This window comes from Peromyscus californicus, unplaced genomic scaffold (genome assembly GCF_007827085.1).
Source record: "Peromyscus californicus insignis strain IS unplaced genomic scaffold, ASM782708v3 Scaffold_19__1_contigs__length_69161282, whole genome shotgun sequence".
In the NCBI taxonomy this organism is placed as follows: Eukaryota; Metazoa; Chordata; class Mammalia; order Rodentia; family Cricetidae; genus Peromyscus; species Peromyscus californicus.
The window spans coordinates 31,858,596-31,876,197 of record NW_026294491.1 but is presented as its reverse complement, the minus strand read 5'-3'; the positions used below and the strand labels follow the sequence as shown (position 1 = coordinate 31,876,197).

At 42.1% G+C, this 17,602-nt stretch overlaps 1 long non-coding RNA gene across 7 annotated transcripts in view; it reads left to right on the top strand.

The window, feature by feature from the left end:
* The window catches only part of LOC128114775 (uncharacterized), a 108,891-nt gene extending 96,729 nt beyond the window's left edge, over nucleotides 1-12,162 (top strand). For 3 of the 7 annotated variants that reach the window (XR_008219894.1, XR_008219897.1, XR_008219895.1), the window contains 3 exons: nucleotides 7,348-7,680; nucleotides 8,163-8,275; nucleotides 10,802-12,162. This is a non-coding gene — a long non-coding RNA (uncharacterized LOC128114775). The remainder of the gene's footprint in view (nucleotides 1-7,347; nucleotides 7,681-8,162; nucleotides 8,276-10,801) is intronic. The other 4 variants (XR_008219896.1, XR_008219898.1, XR_008219900.1 and 1 more) reach the window with 3 other exon arrangements.
* The last annotated feature ends 5,440 nt before the right edge of the window (nucleotides 12,163-17,602 follow it).

Genomic DNA, 17,602 nt, shown 5'->3' with positions numbered 1-17,602 from the left:
TATTCTGAATCCTTGAAAACAAGGCCCATGTTCCATACTTGTCCATTTCCTAAACTCCTAGTATTGTGCCTTAAACATCTTGTACACTTACTAAGTATTTGTTAAACTCAGTTGGCTCATCCCATCAATAAATCCCAGTTGGAGGCCGAGGCTCTGGGTACCTGATGCAGCGTGAATGCAGAAAGCCCGTGTGTTCCCAGAGTCATTACACTTTTTTAAAAAATCATTTTTAATAGCCTTAGACTAGTGCACCAATTTTCCCCAGTAAGTTTTCAGGCAATGACTTAGAAAAAACATTCAATATTACATTGCTATTTAAGAGAATTTGCTAGCTTTCCTAGGAATGAAAGGCCCATTGACAGGGATTGAGGAGCAAGCTGGTCAACAGCATTTATGGGGTGGACTCTGGGCTTAGCCTGCCATGGGCTGAGCCACTGTCTTAATGATCCAGAGGAAGGCTCAGGAGGCACTTGGCCTTGGGAGGGAGGTGTGTGGGGAGCTTGGCTGAGTTCCTTTATTTTCCTTTGGTGAACCAGCCACTCTACCTCCTTAGGAGAAATTGGTAGTGTGCCGTGCAGTGGGTGAATGATTGCCCCTCCTCTTTTAGAATAAATCCTTCCCCCGGAGCCCTTGGAAAACCCAGTTTTTCAGCACTCTTTGACACTCCACACCCAGCTGCCACAACTTGAGGACATACTGACATACTGGCAATGAGGATGCAGAGTTTCAGCAACAGGAATCCAGCTTAGCAGAAATGAACAGCCACCCTGAAATGCCCTATAGGAAGTGCCCACCATGTATTCAAACACAAACCAAATGGCATTAAGTCCAGACCAAAGCTTGAGGGGAAATCGACAAAGAGTAAGAAACACAGAGAAGAACAGGAACCAGAGAAGATGCCATCCAGCACATGCAGCAACAGTAAAGCTGTGGCCAGTGGCAGAAAGAGAGTTTTTAAAAAAAAAATGAGTGACTTGTAAGTGCTCACTCTAAAATCTATGCACATTTGTGAACATGAAAGTAAGATAAAATCATCTCTAATTTCACTATACATTCTAGTCCAAAATCTCTCTCCTTCTCTATCTATCTACCCATCTCTCTCTCTCCCTCTCCCTCTCCCTCTCCCTCTCTCTCTCTCTCTCAGTCTCTCTCTCTCTCTCTCTCCCTCTCTCTCTCTCTCTCTCTCTCTCTCTCTCTCTCTCTCTCTCTCTCTCTCTCTCTCTCTCTCTCGTGTGTGTGTGTGTGTGTGTGTGTGTGTGTGTGTGTGTGTGTGTGTGTGTTTGAGGCTAGCACAGACTAACCTCAGTCTTTCACAGCCCCAGCATAGTCTCCCAAATGCTGGGGTTACAGGCTTGTATTAGCATACCAGACTTGTGTAGTGAATGTCTACAAACTTTTATGGACCCTGCAGTTCTCCACTATACCAGAACAAGGAGTGGAGCTTGTTCTGCTCAGCATGTCTTACATTCTTTCGTTCATTATTTCATAGACGCATGCTCTGAGCCATTCACTGAGGCTGAATTAGAATGCCTGAGTATCATTGCCTTGCTTGATACATGAAAGATCACATGCGGTACAAGCACTTAGTATATGGACCAGCAGGAGGTGAGCAGATCCGGAGCCAGGCAAGAAGGAAGGATGAAGAAGAGAGTTCAGCTGAGGATGGACCCTGCCAGAAAGTGTCAACTTGGTCAAGCATGGGACTCCAGAGAGTTCTGTAGAGAGTGTGCTGGCTTTTCTTAAGGTTCCTGAGCACACCCACATCTCTAGATGGGTAATTCTTAAGTGGATGGCCCTGAGGACCACAAACTCATCAGAAACACAGAACAAAGAGAGGAGCACTGAGTACTGGCAGTAGGGAAGAAAAGGGGGGAACACAGCACCAGGGATATGGACAGTGGATGGTACAGGGGACAAGAGCTAGCCATAGAAGACTTACACAATTTGGTGTTCCATAGCCCATGCTTCGACTCACTGGAGAATCTGATAACACACCACAATGACTGGAAACCTAGTCTCAGGAGCCGTGGGACAGGAAATAGTGAGACACTGGAGGTTAATGGGTCTGTGTGCACTTTTAGGCACAACTCAAGATAAGTGGGTCACCAAGATAGACACTTTCTTTTAAATGTTTGGCTTTAGAAGGCTATGGTGCAGGTATGGGGTCCCCAAGGTTTTCCTGTATTTTAGCACTCAGCTGCCCTAATACTAGCAAAGGTGTGCTACCTCCTCTTCTGGCCCCTCCTCCTCCACCTCTTCCTTCTCCTCGCCTTGTCTTGCCCCTTTCCCCTTCTTTCTCTCCCTCCCTTCCCCCCCTCTGTCTGTCTGTCTCAAATATATACATGAAAATTGTCTTTGACCTTTTCTTATGGCTGCCAGTTCTTACCAAAAATTCATAGGATGTCATCTCTTTTTCTATCTCCTCTCCCCTGATTTACGTTTTTTTTTTTTTACAAATCTTTATGTTAAAGGTTGGTGCAATGGAATCCAGCAAGGGAGACCATACCTTCCATGGGGGTCTTTCCTTTCTCTCCTAGAAGGAATCTCTCTCTCTAATGCAGGCTGTGGAGGGGCGGAGGAATTTGGTAGGTTATTGGCAATAGTATGAGAAGGCTCCATAGGTACCAACACATTGGCATGTGCATGCAGGCAGGCACAGAAGTCTAGGTCTACAGCCTCAATTAAGCCATGCGTATTTCCTTGAGCATCAACATTTTAGTTCAACCCTTTCAAAAAATTTCCAAGTCAATTTTATCATTTTTTTAAATAGTTAATGTGACTCACCAACCTGTCAGCCATACTGACATTTGGCTACTTTTCCTGGAGCCCATAGCATTCCATTCCCAGAGCTGCAGTGGAGAAAAAAGGATTGTATAGGACAGGTCTAGAATGTGACCTGCGTTTATATTCATCATAGATATACTCTTGTATAATACAGCCCTTTGGGGAAAGATACAGTGAAATCCTAAAGCGGGATGTCAAAACATACTTCAGACTAGCATACAGCATTTGCCCTCTAACAGTCTTGCTGTCTGGAGTTCCCTGACTGAGGCCAGGGGCAAGCCTATGACAGTGTATGTAGGTAGAACTCAAGAAGCTGGCGTTGTGGTAGAATTAAAGATACCCCTGCACAGGCAAGGTAATCAGCACATTTTTTTTCAGTTCTCTAAATGTTTAGCATCAGGTGCAAAACTATAATTACTAGACAAGGCAAACTTGCTTTGCCTGGCATGAACCTTTCTATAGGGAGCCTGTTAACCTGGGTCTTGGAGTGAACAGCAGGAGTCAAGGTCAAACAAGCTTGTGGATTCCAAACCTGAGGACATTCACCATCAGCCACTGGTCAATAGTATCTCCAAGCTAAACCAACGCTTACTAACAAAAATTAGAAAAAAAAAATAATAATAGATTTACAAACTGTTCTCTGCTGCCACACATTAATCTTCAGGCCAAAATATTCCAACCAGGAATTTAGAAAAACCTATCCTAAAATATATTCTGGAGGGAAAAACAAACAAAATACAACACAGTGCCCTTCTACGAAGCAACACTTATTCTAGTACAAAAGAAAGCTGTGACTGGGCCAGCTAGGTTTGGGCATGCTGAGCTCATCACAGTTGAACAGGTTTCCTTTCCCATCAACTTCTCAGAGCCTTCGATATTTGTACATATGCTGTGAGTGTCTAAAGGGGGCCGTGTGCACTCAAACTATGTGTGCCTCATAAACATGGGGATTTTTTAACCCAAATGCCTGTGTTGAACACAGGAAGACTTATCAAAATGGGTGAAAAATCCTGCCTACTGCAAAGTTGTACTGGCATTCAAAGTAGGATGCAGGTGTGGAGAGATGACCAGCCATGTCCCCGTGCAATGCTTCAAAAAACAAGGGACCCCACACACCATCACTTCATCTTTGCTTCTCCAACAGATTTAAAGCAAAAATGGGGGTAAAATAAGAAAAACTCCCTAAGACTATCCATGCTAAAAGGCATTGTGTTCTGAGGATGAGGAAGGGAAGGTGAAGGTCTGTACTGCACCAGAGGTCACTGAAGGGGAAGAGCAGCACACAGGAATAAATTTGGTGCTCATGGACACATGACCATGTGGCAAATTCTTCAGATGTTCAGTTTAAACCACCACAGGGTTTGGTCTTTCCTTCTGAAAGCCGGGCCTTATCGTTCCACAATGATGTGGCCTCACTTTTTGAATCAGTATTTAATTCATTTAAGCTAACCCTGAAAGCAGCGAGTACTGTCAGAGTTGGCCAAGGGGGCTTAAAATTTATGTTTTAATTACTCGGCCAGTTCATCAGAATGTAGACACGGTGTCTGTGGTGAGGGCTTTGAAATGATTGCTGAAGAGGAAAGGCTCCCGGCACATAGAGCCCATTCACGGCATGTTTATGGGCTCTACCTGTAAAGGAAAGGCTCTGAGAAGGTGCAGTGGCAGGGAAATTGATGCAGATTTCTTGTTCATCAGATTCTGCCCGAGCACATTTGATTCTGCAAAATGGAAAGCTGGAAATGGCCTTGTGAATTTGAAGGGGAATATTGCTACTATGCAGAAAAATAAAAAATAAAATAAATTCTGAATTGGTATAAAAATAACACATTGACAAGAAAGTTTCTAGAGGAAATTTAGTAAGTTTTTTTTTTCCCCTCTGCTTTTTTTTCTGTGAACTGTATAATCTCAAGTGCAAAGGATCAAACTCACAAAGGCACAGCCTGTTGGAAAAGAAACCCCAAGCTATTGCTAATGACACACAACGGAGCTCCTATGGGCCCTAGAGTAAGGACTCAGTGAAATCAATGAGATTGATTGTCCTCAACCAAAACCTTGACTTTGTATCGTGAAGTTGAGAAATTCAAGTTACGCATGGCTTTGGTTCCCCTCCATAAAAATCCTAGAGCTGGTCAATACACGGGGAACATGGCTCAGCCTAAAGTGATCACGTGCCCAGCCTCCAGCTCTGCTCTCCTGGGACAGATGGTCCAGGAGAGTAGAAGGTCATTAACGGCCTCATCCCCATTATTGTAGGCCCAAAGACCATCCTGATGCACTCTGCTCTAGGAGGCCTAGGAAACCCACATCTTTCATAGTAATGACTTCCAGTTTACAGCCTTCATTTGTTATATTTCCTCAATAGCTGTTGTGTTGAGATTAACTGCATAAATGGTCTGCAGCTGTCTGTTATGAATTAAGGGAGTTTAATCAAAGTATTTCTAATGTACAGCATAATGATAATACATGGGGGAAGTACTATTTAAGAGATAATGATGGCTTCAGAAGATCACTGTTGTAATGTTTAGTGCATATGCCTTCAGCATTGAATTTGTTGTTGTTCTGAATATGCTTAATGGATCACTGAAAAGCTGCCTAATGCGGGATTGTTTGATGGGGCTGACAGAGCTGGAATTAGCCCATTGCTGTTTACTGCATACAGCCATTAAGATTAATTGCTGCCAGATAATTTTGACTGTTTTTATCTTCTGGAAAAAGTGTCACTAATGGGTTTATAAATTGGTTCACTATTACTAATAGTAAGGCCAGTGTAACAGGATAGAATGTCAGCTAATTCCAAAGATAAAGGTAAAAAGTATAAAGTACTGTATGGCTTGCTGGTTTTAAGGGATACTGTTATCTAATAACAGACAGACTGATATATGATGCTCATTAATGCTACTTCCTGAGATTCGGGTTGAACCTAATAGATGCTAATAAACTCTTATTTGATGTCCCATTAAAAAGCTCAATCTGCTTTCTGCATTAATGCCCAGTGTTGTTTATCACAACTTTGATGACTGAACCCCAAATTCTAATCTGTTTTGTAACCAAGTGCTGTCTGAGCACCTGGGCCTTAGTGCTGGTAGATATAAAATTCATAGAACCAAGCCAGAGAATTAAGAAAGTGCATGAATTTATAAGCATGGTATATGATTTGAAGTTCTTCTTGCATATTCCTAATTCAGATATTTTTGTGCAGTGCAAACTTCTAGAAACACTATATGAATATCCTACTCATTGTTTAGACACCATTCACAATTAAATAAAATTTCCAACACATAGGTAATTTAGCTTAGTGACTAGAAAAACACTTCTCATACTTAACTCTTACCACATTATAGGGTTAGAAAATTCTGTGCATACTTTTCTAAGAAAGTAAAATGAATGTAGGCATTTTCCAGTGGTATGATTCTTACAAATTACTTGTGGATGATCATATAGATGCCAGGGGAACCTTTCAACCTAGCTTCATGCATTTCACTGGAGAAGTTACTTAACACTGAGTAACTTTACATAAACTTTAACATAAAACTCAACAGGTCTGTAATTTTGCCAGTTTACCACAACTGATAATGAAAGTCCTTGAGTATTGAATTTCAAGTATATTCTTTACATCGGAGAGAGCTGGGAGTAAATGGAAAAGAATACAAACAGACAAACAACAAACACTTAAATCGAGTAAGGAATAGGTAATTCCAGGGCTGTGAAGGTGTTCTTTCCTCAGTAATGGATCCTGTGAAGTGATTAAGCATTGTTCTGCAAATTCAAAAGCATGGGTTTTTTAAAATATCTTTTGTAATCCTTATATTGTACTCAACGTTTTACACTGAATAACTGATATCTTAAAACATATATAAAATTATGTGTGAAATTGTTTCTTTTCCTTTATCAAAGAGGGAGGGAAGAAAACACAGGACTTCTTACTAGCATTCTCTACAGTATGTAAGAGGGCAGTAAATCAGGTGCTATATGGATAAGTGATTTCTCTCCTATGCTTTTCCATCTGGAACTGGGTTTCAATAGCTAAGGTAAAACACTAAGTCCTACTGACAGAGCTTGCAAAGACCCTGCATTCTGCACATAAGGTCTTCCTGCCTCTCCACCCTATCCTGGTCTTGTTCGTTATTCTAAGCCTTGGAGAGGGTTTCAATAGCTAAGGTAAAACACCAAGTCCTACCGATAGAGTTTGCAAAGCCCCTGCAAGCTGCAGATAGGGGTCTTCCTGCCTCTCCAACCTATCCTGGTTTCATAATGAATGGACTCTAAGCCTTGGAGAAGCAGGCAAGCGCCTCCTTTGGCTTCCACTTTACAGGGGGCATACCATCTCCTATCCAGGGCTACAGTACTGCAAAAGTAAGGCACCTCAATTCTCTCCAGAGTGTCTTAGAACTCAAAGATGTCCTGTGAAAACTCTTAGCTATGTGTGGTCAGACATCCTGGTCAAACACAAAGCTATTTTTCTGCTTGAGAAACTGCTGGTCTCAATAACTGTCTGGGGTACTCTGTGGTGTTTAGTGGTCAGGTGATATACTCTCAAACTCTGTTTATTTCTGTCACCTCCAGATGACCCAAGCCCATCTCTTTGCCCCAAGAAGGAAATGCTGCTGAGTCCTTTACCAGCTGATATTGCAGTTCTTGGAGCCAACGAAACATTGCAAGACAGTTTCATGCATCTCAATTTGAAGAAAGACCACTGTTTATCTCCCACCATACTTCCATTCTCTTTCAGAATCTGGAATGCCGAGGTTGGGGCTCACATTTCCAACACAAGACCACCAGAACTTCACATATGGGCCTGCATATTCCTTACCTCATGAATGCCTATACGTGTTGGACTGAGAATGAAAACCAGCCTCAGTTATAGTTGGACGCTCTTTGCAGTTCTAGATAGTGAAGGTGGAGATCCATGTGCTTATGTGAAGAAGCAGATCTCTCTCTCTCTCTCTCTCTCTCTCTCTCTCTCTCTCTCTCTCTCTCTCTCTCTCTCTCTCTCTCTCCTCCTGCCTGGGGTGGTTGAACAGGAGACTATAGACTCCCTTGAATACAACAATTGAAAAATAAGAGAAGGATTTCAATCTAGCCCTGGGGCTTTAAACAATCTCCAATAGCTCATCTCAGTCACAAAGAGGAAAGCACTGGGCAGGTACTTCAGGACCCTCCGCCGTGGTAGGAGGGGTATTTAACAGGGATACTGCAACCACAGGCACACAGCCACTGCTGCTGGAAAGGAGCTGTGCTTGCAGCATCCCTTGACATCTGCCTCATTTCAATAATTTCCAGCCGTCAAACCTCTGTCTGAATGAGCATTAGGAAACAGAGCCATGTTTGGTTACTAATTTCAGTCTCTCCCTCACTCACGCCTCTCTCTTTCTCTCCAGTTTGAATTTTATACTTGTGAGGGGGCTCTGGTGATGATTTGGATGCCTGCAGCTTTCCATCCCTGTGACCAGACAGGACATGTTCCTATCATCTGCATCTTCATGAGGACAAGGTAAGACCTGGTGTGAGTGTCTACCATTTCCTTCTGCTGGCTGTCAGCTTCCTGAGCAAGGCAGACATTTCTCTATGAAGAAGCGAGCTGAGACTGAAGCCTCATTTCATATGAGGCCATGCAGGGTCATCCGAAGTCTCTCCCAGGTGCGATAATGCTCTTCACTTATTACAAACCCGAATTTGAAACTGTGACCTGTGAGTTTGCTCCATGCCAATGAACAAATGCTCTGAAATTGATTTGCTGTAAGACATGATGAGCTGCTCTAACTCGCCGGAAGGAGAGGAATATTTCACCTGTGGGTGAGGCGCCCCTCACTGTCTATCAGGCTTACAACTGTTCTGATGGAGAAATGTCTCCAGAGGGGAACTAGCAGGACCAAATCGGATCTACCTGTCACACCAGAGGAGGATGTAAAGTTCTTGATGCTTCTGTCTCTCATTCCCACCCGCCGCGAATTTTGCCTCACAGTGGGTTTACTGTCATGGTGGTTGGTCCATTCAAGAGAATCTTGAATATTCAGAATCATCCCAGTTTACTAATATATATTCACTAGTGTCAGAAATCTGCACATACTATTCCTGAACTTACCACAGTTGCGAGTGTCTCCAGGGCGGCTGGTCACTATGCTTCAATGTCTATTTCTAGAGTATAGGCTCAATTTTATATTACATCCTTTGTTCCTTTGCATTCCCTGTGTTTGTCCTGTAAAACTTATTCCCTTTGCATTGTCGGAAGTCTGGAGAGATGGGAGTGCACTCCACTGCCCAGCCTCTGATGCGTTTGGTGTTACTTGCTCTTTCTTTGCTCTATGAAACTCCCTAGCATTCTGTGATAGATGTTGGGGTTCTGGGAGCCTGCTTAAGGATTAGTGCTCTGATGTTCAGTGAATTTTCTCTCAGCCACATTCAGGTTGGGCTGTTCCTCTCTCCTCAGTGAGGTGTGCAGCACTTCTCCCTCCAAAGCTGAGGAAAGAAATGGGAAATTAAAACTGCTCATAAACCTATATCATTCCCTAATCTTGCAAGGAGTTCCTGAGCAGGCACAGTAGCAGTATTAAAACACGATAGATGATTACATGGGGTGAGTTTTGGGAACTGAACACTTATTTCACCCTTTGTTCAAACCAGAGTCCCTTCGGAAGGAGTGGTTCTGCCCACAGATTGACAATAGACACTTGGAAGGAAGCATGACCTCTGAGAAAACCCCCAAAGGCAGAGTTATTACAACTCAGTCCAGTTCAACTCTCCATCACTTCTTTCTAATTATCTTTGACTCCTGGAAGCACAGAAGGTTCTTTCCTCTGTGGACAGACACACCAAAATCCCATGGCTCTCACTTCAATGGGAATAAAAGATAGTTTATTCTGGAGCCAAATGTGTGTGACCATAGCTGGGAAAACCTGGAGCTAAGTCATCCCAGGTTCCATATTCCTACTTGGAAACTGCTTCATGGGGTTTTATAGAAACAGGGGCGGGGAAGTCCTAAATTATGGCAATTTTAAAATACAATGGCGGTACATCAGAGAGGTGGTTACAGCAAGATGGAGGATTCTCTTGTATAAAACTCAACGCTATCTAATGACTTCCCTTAGCTTTGGGGTTGGTGGGAGCTAGTTATCTGATAAGATAATAGATTCCAAAAGGTAGATATCTGTGGATCACAGGATGTTAGGGCTGATACAGAGGAATGGCTATTTAGGGAACTAAAATTAGAACAAGATAAGGCAATATGATCTGGACCTGCAAGGTTCCAACCTCTCCACATCATTGCTGTTCCAATCAGTCAATCAGTCTTTTGTTTCTTTCCAGGCATTCTCATTAATACCTCCTTATTTCTTGTTCCTAATACTATACCCTCCTCAGTTTATCCCCTATCCGGCAACAAGGAAGTATGAAAGGCACAATGCTTAGCTTACGTACAAAATATTTTCCTCTTTCCTTCAACCCCAAAGTATCCAGAAGAGTTTAGACATATCTGACCATTGGTATTTTTCTCTCTGAGTATTCACGGTCATCCCATTCTGTATCTTTGGTAGGTATTTATACAAACTCCCTTCACTTTCATTGTTTGCCACTGGTTTATGAAACATCATAAACACAGGATGTTTCCATCTTCCAACCACTGTGATTCAGTCTATAAAACAGTGCTTTGTGCAAATTAATGTTCTGGTTATTCAATGCTGTACCATTCACTCAGAAATGTTCCTGTGTGTCAGGAACTAGGGAAGGTCATGTGTTTGACCCACAGTCTGGGTTTCTGCCTCAGGATTGTTCACTCCATGGCAGGAAACTTACCAACTGGAGACTTTCTGGCCTTCCTTCTCCCTTGCAGAACCCTAGGCCTCCGGAGCATCTTCCTCCCTGCAGCTAGTTGAGCTTTCTCACAGCATGGCTAGCCACCTAAGAAAAATGGAGGATTATCTGCATTAAAGGAGAAGTGAACTAGTGAACAGTGAACTAGTCCAGCAGCAGGACCAAGCTAAAATTCCTTTCTGACCTCCTGCCTGTCTTTGTACTCTCTCAGTTACAGGTGACTCCCAGTCCCTTGGACTGAAGGAGAGGAGAATTCACCTCCTTACAGCTGGAGAAAGAGGCAAGATCACAGAAGAGCTGCAGTGACCTTTCAGGCCATTCTTTGAAATCACACCGAGGGTGTTCCACACGGTGGCTAATGAGCCTTATGAATGACCTCCTCACTGAGATTTCCTTCAATCTCCATTTTAATGTTTATTTCTTTTTATTTTGTATGTATGAGTGGTTATCTATATGTATGTATGTACAGCACATGTGTGCCTGGTACCTGGGGGGAGGGGTGCCAGTAGAGGGCACTGGATCCCCTGGAAGTGGAGTTACAGATGGTTGTGAGTAGACATAATCTGTAAATAACAGTTCACTGCTGAGTCATCTCATCAGCCCCATCCACCCCCCATTTTCAAAGAACTGTGTTTCCATTCCAGTATTTAAGATTTCTGCTAGGAAGTGCATTCTGCCATATCTGGAAGAGCATGCTGCATGTTCAGAGTCTCAGTCTTCTATACCTGCTCTTCAAAAGAGCACAGATTCTTTTTTTTTTTTTTTTAATTTATGTCATGCACTTTCTTACAGTGGTGACCATCAAAAGGATTCAGTGTGGTTTAACTCTCTATAATGTGTCTTCAGGATGAGTCTAGAAATTTTAACTTATCCCCCGCCATACCAGCAGTCATACTCCATGCCACTGTCATTAAAATCCACTTTCTGTGAAATGTTATAGATTTTCTTCGTTCACAATTTTTGGAATTTGGTTTTCGAGTCTGACCTCTCCCAAGGCATCCATGGTGACATTTCTGCTCCTATTTCCAGTGGCTTCTGAGGTGCAAGTAATCCCTTCAAACTGGGTCAGATTTGCTAAAGAAACTACCAGAATAATGGCCACTAGATGCTGGGAAGAGGAAGAGATAGGAGGAAGAAGTTCAATAAGGGGCAGAGGAGGAGTTAGTTCTGGCTTTTCTAAGCAAAGTAGGTAAACTATTGATTTGAACAGTCTATCAGATATTTTCAAGGGCCGTAACAGTACAAAATTCCCAACATACCAAAACAGTGCCGAAAGATATAGAAATGCTAACAGCCTTGTTTTGATTGCTATGTATTGTGCACACACATTGAATTACTATGATATATTTCAATAATTATGTTGGAAAGCTCCACCTCTGAGCCTGCCTTCAGTAATCTAATCATCGCAGTATGTGTCATCATCAGCCAACAAAATACGAAGTATTTCCACTGTTGCCATGAGTTGTGTATCCTTGGTATGTGCATGTGCTGCACCCCTTTGTAAAAAGCCAATCCCTTCTCTTTGCCCTCTTTCCCCTTCCACCTAATAAACTTTTCACATGAGATCTGTCACATGGTGTGACTTTGTGGCATCCTTGGCTCCAATCCCCCAGGATACCTTTTGCTGTTTAAATCATAATGAATTCTATATTTCGATGTATAAATAATTAATAAAAAATGTGTAATGCTTCATCTTCTAACAAAGAGGTAATAAAGTGATGAAGTAGTTCTAAAACCCAGAAAAAGAATAATACCGTACAGAAGATAGTAGAAACAGGAAACAAGGAAGATGCCACTGCTGTTGATGTTCTGCACTGCAGGCTGAAAAATGGATAGCAGTCTAATTCCCCAGGAAAATGCTGCTGTGGAAATTACTCTGACCTTCTGTCTTAGTTACTTCTCCCATTGCAGTAGTAAAATACCCTGACGAAAACAACTCAAGCAAGAAAGGGTTCTTTTTGGCCTCCTTACTCAAGAAAGAAAAGGGTTCATTCCAGGGTTTGGTCCACCATAGTGGAAAGTCCTGGTAGCAGGAGCTTGAAGCAACTGATCCCATGTACCTACTGTCAGGAAACAGAGAACAGTGAGTCATCTAACTTTCTCCTTTCTGTGCAGTCCAGGACCCAAGCCTAGGGAAACCATATTTTGGACAGGTCTTCCCACATTAGTAACCCTAATGAAGACAATCCCTCACAGTCATGCCCAGGGACTAATCTGATCTAAATTATCCCTTAATGGTATGCTTAGAGGCTTGTCTCCTAGGTGATCCTAGAGCCTATCAAGTTGGTCATCAAGATGCGAAATATCACACCCTCCCTTCTCAGATCTTGGGGCAAGGTATGTAATTGCAGTCTGGCTTGGAAGAAGAATGAATTCAGATTCCGTCAGATTATTTGCACTTGCAAATCCACTATGTCTTTTGAGAAGCAAGGAGGAAGAGGATGGGAAGAAACAAGGACAGAAAGGAATAAGGAAAAAATAGGTCAATGGGTGAAAATTTTCAGAAAGTACTTCCATTGAAGAGTCCAGTTCTGATTCCAGGATGTTATCAGACAATAGACCAGAACTCGTCATTTGGTGAACCTATCTGGACTCCTGTAAAGACAGAGGCTAAGAAAGTACGTGGATGCAAATGATTTCCTAGGGAAGGGTAGTCTACCTTGGAACTGTGGGGGAAGTGAACGAAGCTAATATGGGCTGCATTTGAAAACATGAGAAAAAATGTCAGATATGAGTTCAAATCTACTAGACCCCTGGATAAGTCTATGTAGAACACCTCAGACTCATCTCTTATCTCCTTTAGTCCTTCTTATAGCTAATATCTGCTCTCCCAGCAATGTGTGACCAGATCCTTTACTGAATACCAAGTATTTGAAATACCTAGACTGAGACAATCTCAGGAGTACAGACCATTGCCTCAATGAAACACTGACTCTGATGTTTTCATCCCCATATGATTTCATCTGACTTCGTCCAGACCAGGTATCATATGAGAAAATTATTCACCAAATCTACTTGCTTACTTAACTTGTAATGACTGGTAATAAGACACCAAAAAAACATAACATAACATAAACATTCATCTGAATCCTCTGGAGGGCTGTGGAGTCCCATTCCCAGAGTTTCCAGTGTCAAGGATGTAGAGTGCAGCCTGATAATTGAATTTTTCTAACAAAGTCCTTGGTGACGCTGATGTTGAATGGAGCCACACTTTGAGGGCCATAGATTACTATCATGGCATCACAGTGGGCATTGCAATAAGCTGGGCAGTGTGTAGGAGGACGTGGGCAGCTGCAGAATGAAGAGTCCAGAAGGAATGAAAGACAAATGACTCAAGTATCCTGAGCAGTCTCCAAGCAAAGGGATCTTGTTTTCTTAGACCATGGCAAGGCCAGAAACGGAACCAGTCTCCAAGCAGCCACTGTGCTGTGACCAGTTGACTTAACAGAGGACAGGAGTAATGTGGCCACATAATAGAAGAGATTCATCTCTACACAAGCAAGAGTAACCGGCTTTCAAGTCACCAGATCAGATCAGTAAGACTTATTATGATTTTGTTGCTGTTGTTGTTGTCTTACTGTGGCACAACATGAGAATCTTTGACTCCATAATTTAAAAAAAAAACAAACAAACAGGTATGAGAGCTTAAGAAACACCATGGAAACAGTAGAGAGGGGGAGCCTAATGATTGAGACTATCTTAAACGGCAAAGAGAGACATCACTATTGTGTTTTCATCAACACAAATGGTTCGTAATTACGCTGTCACCCTGAAGTGTGATGTCCCCATCAGGGACAGGCTGGAGGGATGGACTAGAGAGGACAAACTGCACAGAGCCCCAGAATAAGCTGCAGACCTCTCTACACCACGTGACTGGTGCATTTGGTGGAATATCTTGATCTTTTGAGGGCCAGGTTCCTTTACTTGTCTGTAAACTAGGATAACAATGTCCACACCACTAGCGTGTTTCAAAAGATCCAAAGAGATAATAAAAGAGAAGTGACTTTGCGGACTGTAAGGTGTTCTTGGAGAGCTGCCTTTGTCTGAGCAGCATGGAGAGGAGGAGGCCTGTCCCTCCCGGGTGCTTCGGGATTACACTGGAATGTGGTAGAGAGGAGTTCCCAGGTTGAAGTTTACTATCAATGCAAAGATGTTTATGTTTGGGGCTTCAGCGGTGGCAGTTCAGTCCATTTCACCGGAGACTCAGTTTTAGGCAACCATCAGAGCAAGATCATTCTCTTGTCTCCTTTACTTCCAGTCTGCATCCCATCCTCCATTGCCCAGCCCAAAAGGTTTGGCGAGTGTCCTTGATTCATGTGGATCTTTGCAACAGCGAGAACAATTGCAGACCTCTGCATGACACTGTGATGTGTCTGTGTTTGAGCCGGGTTTTCACTCCACCCATTTCTCAATATGATCCCCAGTGACTGCTTTACATTAACCACTTCCTAATTAGATTCCTAACATCAGGTAATAAAGATTTTATTTTTCCAATTAAGAACCAAAAAAAAAAAAACCAAACAAATAACTAAGGAAAAAAATTACTATCTACTTATCATTTTATCAAAAAGGAGCATTTTAACAACAAAACACTAGACAAGGGTAGAATTTCAGGCTACAGGATGGGTTTTTTGTTCTTATTTTATTTTATTTTATTTTGGTTTGGTGGGTTAGTTTTTCTTTGTTTTGCATTGAATACATCTCAGAAAACCCCACCCATTCCTCACATCTGTGCACAGCAAAGTTGAATCCTGAGCTGCAAATGGGAAGGCATGGAAGTGGGCAAAATTATTTTGTAATTCCAAGTAGAAACGGTTTAGCGCTGCCTCCACAGGTTCAAGTGGGACCTACACAGTCGCTCAAGACCCTGAGCTTCCAAAGACTTTGTACACTCTTAACTCTATACCTTCGCTATTTTGAGGGTTGTTCTTCATTACTTCTGTGCATGAGGCCCTGTGTTTTCATTTTGTACTAGGCCTAGGTCTCTCTGTTGGACAGTAGCTTTCCAACACACTCTCTACTACTAATTACAATTGTAGCCCTTGTCCCAATGATCCACAGCAGGTAAACTGAAGAGGATAGCTATATATTGCTAAAGCTATTTACAAATAGCAGACTGATCCCATGGACCACCATTGGTTAATCTCTGTCTGGTAACATAGGTTTAGAGTAGGTAGCCTGGATTCAATAATGAACCAGGCTGTGGCTGCATGACCCTGTATGATTAACCCAGACCTCTCATAGTGTTACTTGCCCAATTTTGTAAACTTAGATAAGAGCATGGCTGCTGTCAACATTTCATGAGATGGTGTGCATGAAGACCCTCCTACTTTCATATTGTGGTGATATATTGTGTACCCTGATAAAATTTGCCTGAGGATGAGAGAACAGAACAAGCCACTAGATTAAACATATATGCCAAACAGTGGTGGCGCACACCTTTAATCCTAGCACTCTGAAGGCAGAGATCCCGGATTTCTGTGAGTTCAAAGCCACCCTGAATTATATGAAATTGATTCAGTCTAGGAGAGAAACAGAGCCAGGCAGTGGTGGCACACACCTTTAATCCCAGTACTTGGGAGTCACATGCCTTTAATGCCAGCACTTGAGATCTCATGTCTCTGCTACCAGTATTTGGGAAGCACACGCGTCATTAATCTCAGCACTAGGAAGGAATTATATGGCTGGGTGGAGAAAGGTATAAAAGGCATGAGGAGACAGGAACTAAAAGCCCTTTTCGACTGAAGCCCCTTTTGGCTGAAGCCTTTTTGGCTGGACCCCTCTCGGCTGAGGACTTAGAGACATTCAGTCAGAGGATTCGTGGAGTTGGCAAGGTGAGAAGTAGCTGTGGCTTGTTCCTTTGTCTCTCTGATCTTTCAGCATTTACCCCAATATCTGGCTCCAGGTTTTTTATTATAAGACAATTTTAGAATTCATGTTACATCATACAAACTTAGAAGTAGAATTACTCTCATTTTTATTCTTACAGAGAATTTTTTGTTTTATTTTTGTTGGGTATTTACATATGTTGGGTGTTTGGGTCTCTGTGTGTTGCCTAGACTGGCTTCAAAATATCGGTTTCACACAAAATATCCTGCCTCAGTTTCCCAGTAGCTAGGGCAACAGGTGTGTACTGCACCTCACTCTAAATCTGCCAGAATAGTGACTCTCTCTATTCTAAACTCATGTTATTTGCATATTCCATCAGGAAATCTCTCTGAGAAGCTTCCAGAATATATATTAGAACAAGGAGGACAATGTATTTTAGAACAAGAAAGAGGAATGTATAGTAGAATAAAGAAATATTTGAATTATATCCCTTTTTCTTCCCTTTCAAAATCAATCCCTTTTGGCTAAAATTAGTGACACTTTGAAAAAAATGAATATAAAGAGGGAGAATATTAGAGCAGAAAGATTTAAACATGTGGGGTGATACAGGGTCTGGGAAAATGAGATATGTAGAAGATTTAACCAAAAGAGAGGTAGATGAAAAAGCATATATGGAACCCAATTATCTTCTAACCCAAGGGATAAATTCATTTATAAGAAGCAGTAGAATATGGGTGATATGAAAGGAGAGTTGAGATAATAGTTGATGTTTGCTCCAGATTTAAGTGGAAATAAGAGTGAATAGGAATAAGAGAGGCTAGGGAGGTAGTCAATGTGAAAATAATACATGAAGAAAATATGAAAATACACTACTCTGTAAGTTAATTCAAATATATAACACATATATTTTTTAAAGGGAGGCTGAAAAGAAGTACCCTGCATGGGTCTACAATGATCCTCATAGAAGACATGGGTTATTAAATAAAAATCTCAGTCTCAATGAGTGTTAAGCATGTGGTACCTCCCTATGAGTTTTTGGCCAGGGAAGTCCCTGAGTTCATAACTAGCACAGGCTATTGGCATTGCTCATAACTAGATGGTAAGACCCTGTTGTTGAAGACACCACTCACTTTCAATGTAGAATTTAAGAAATCAACCTCAAACTGACCAGGAAACTTTCTTC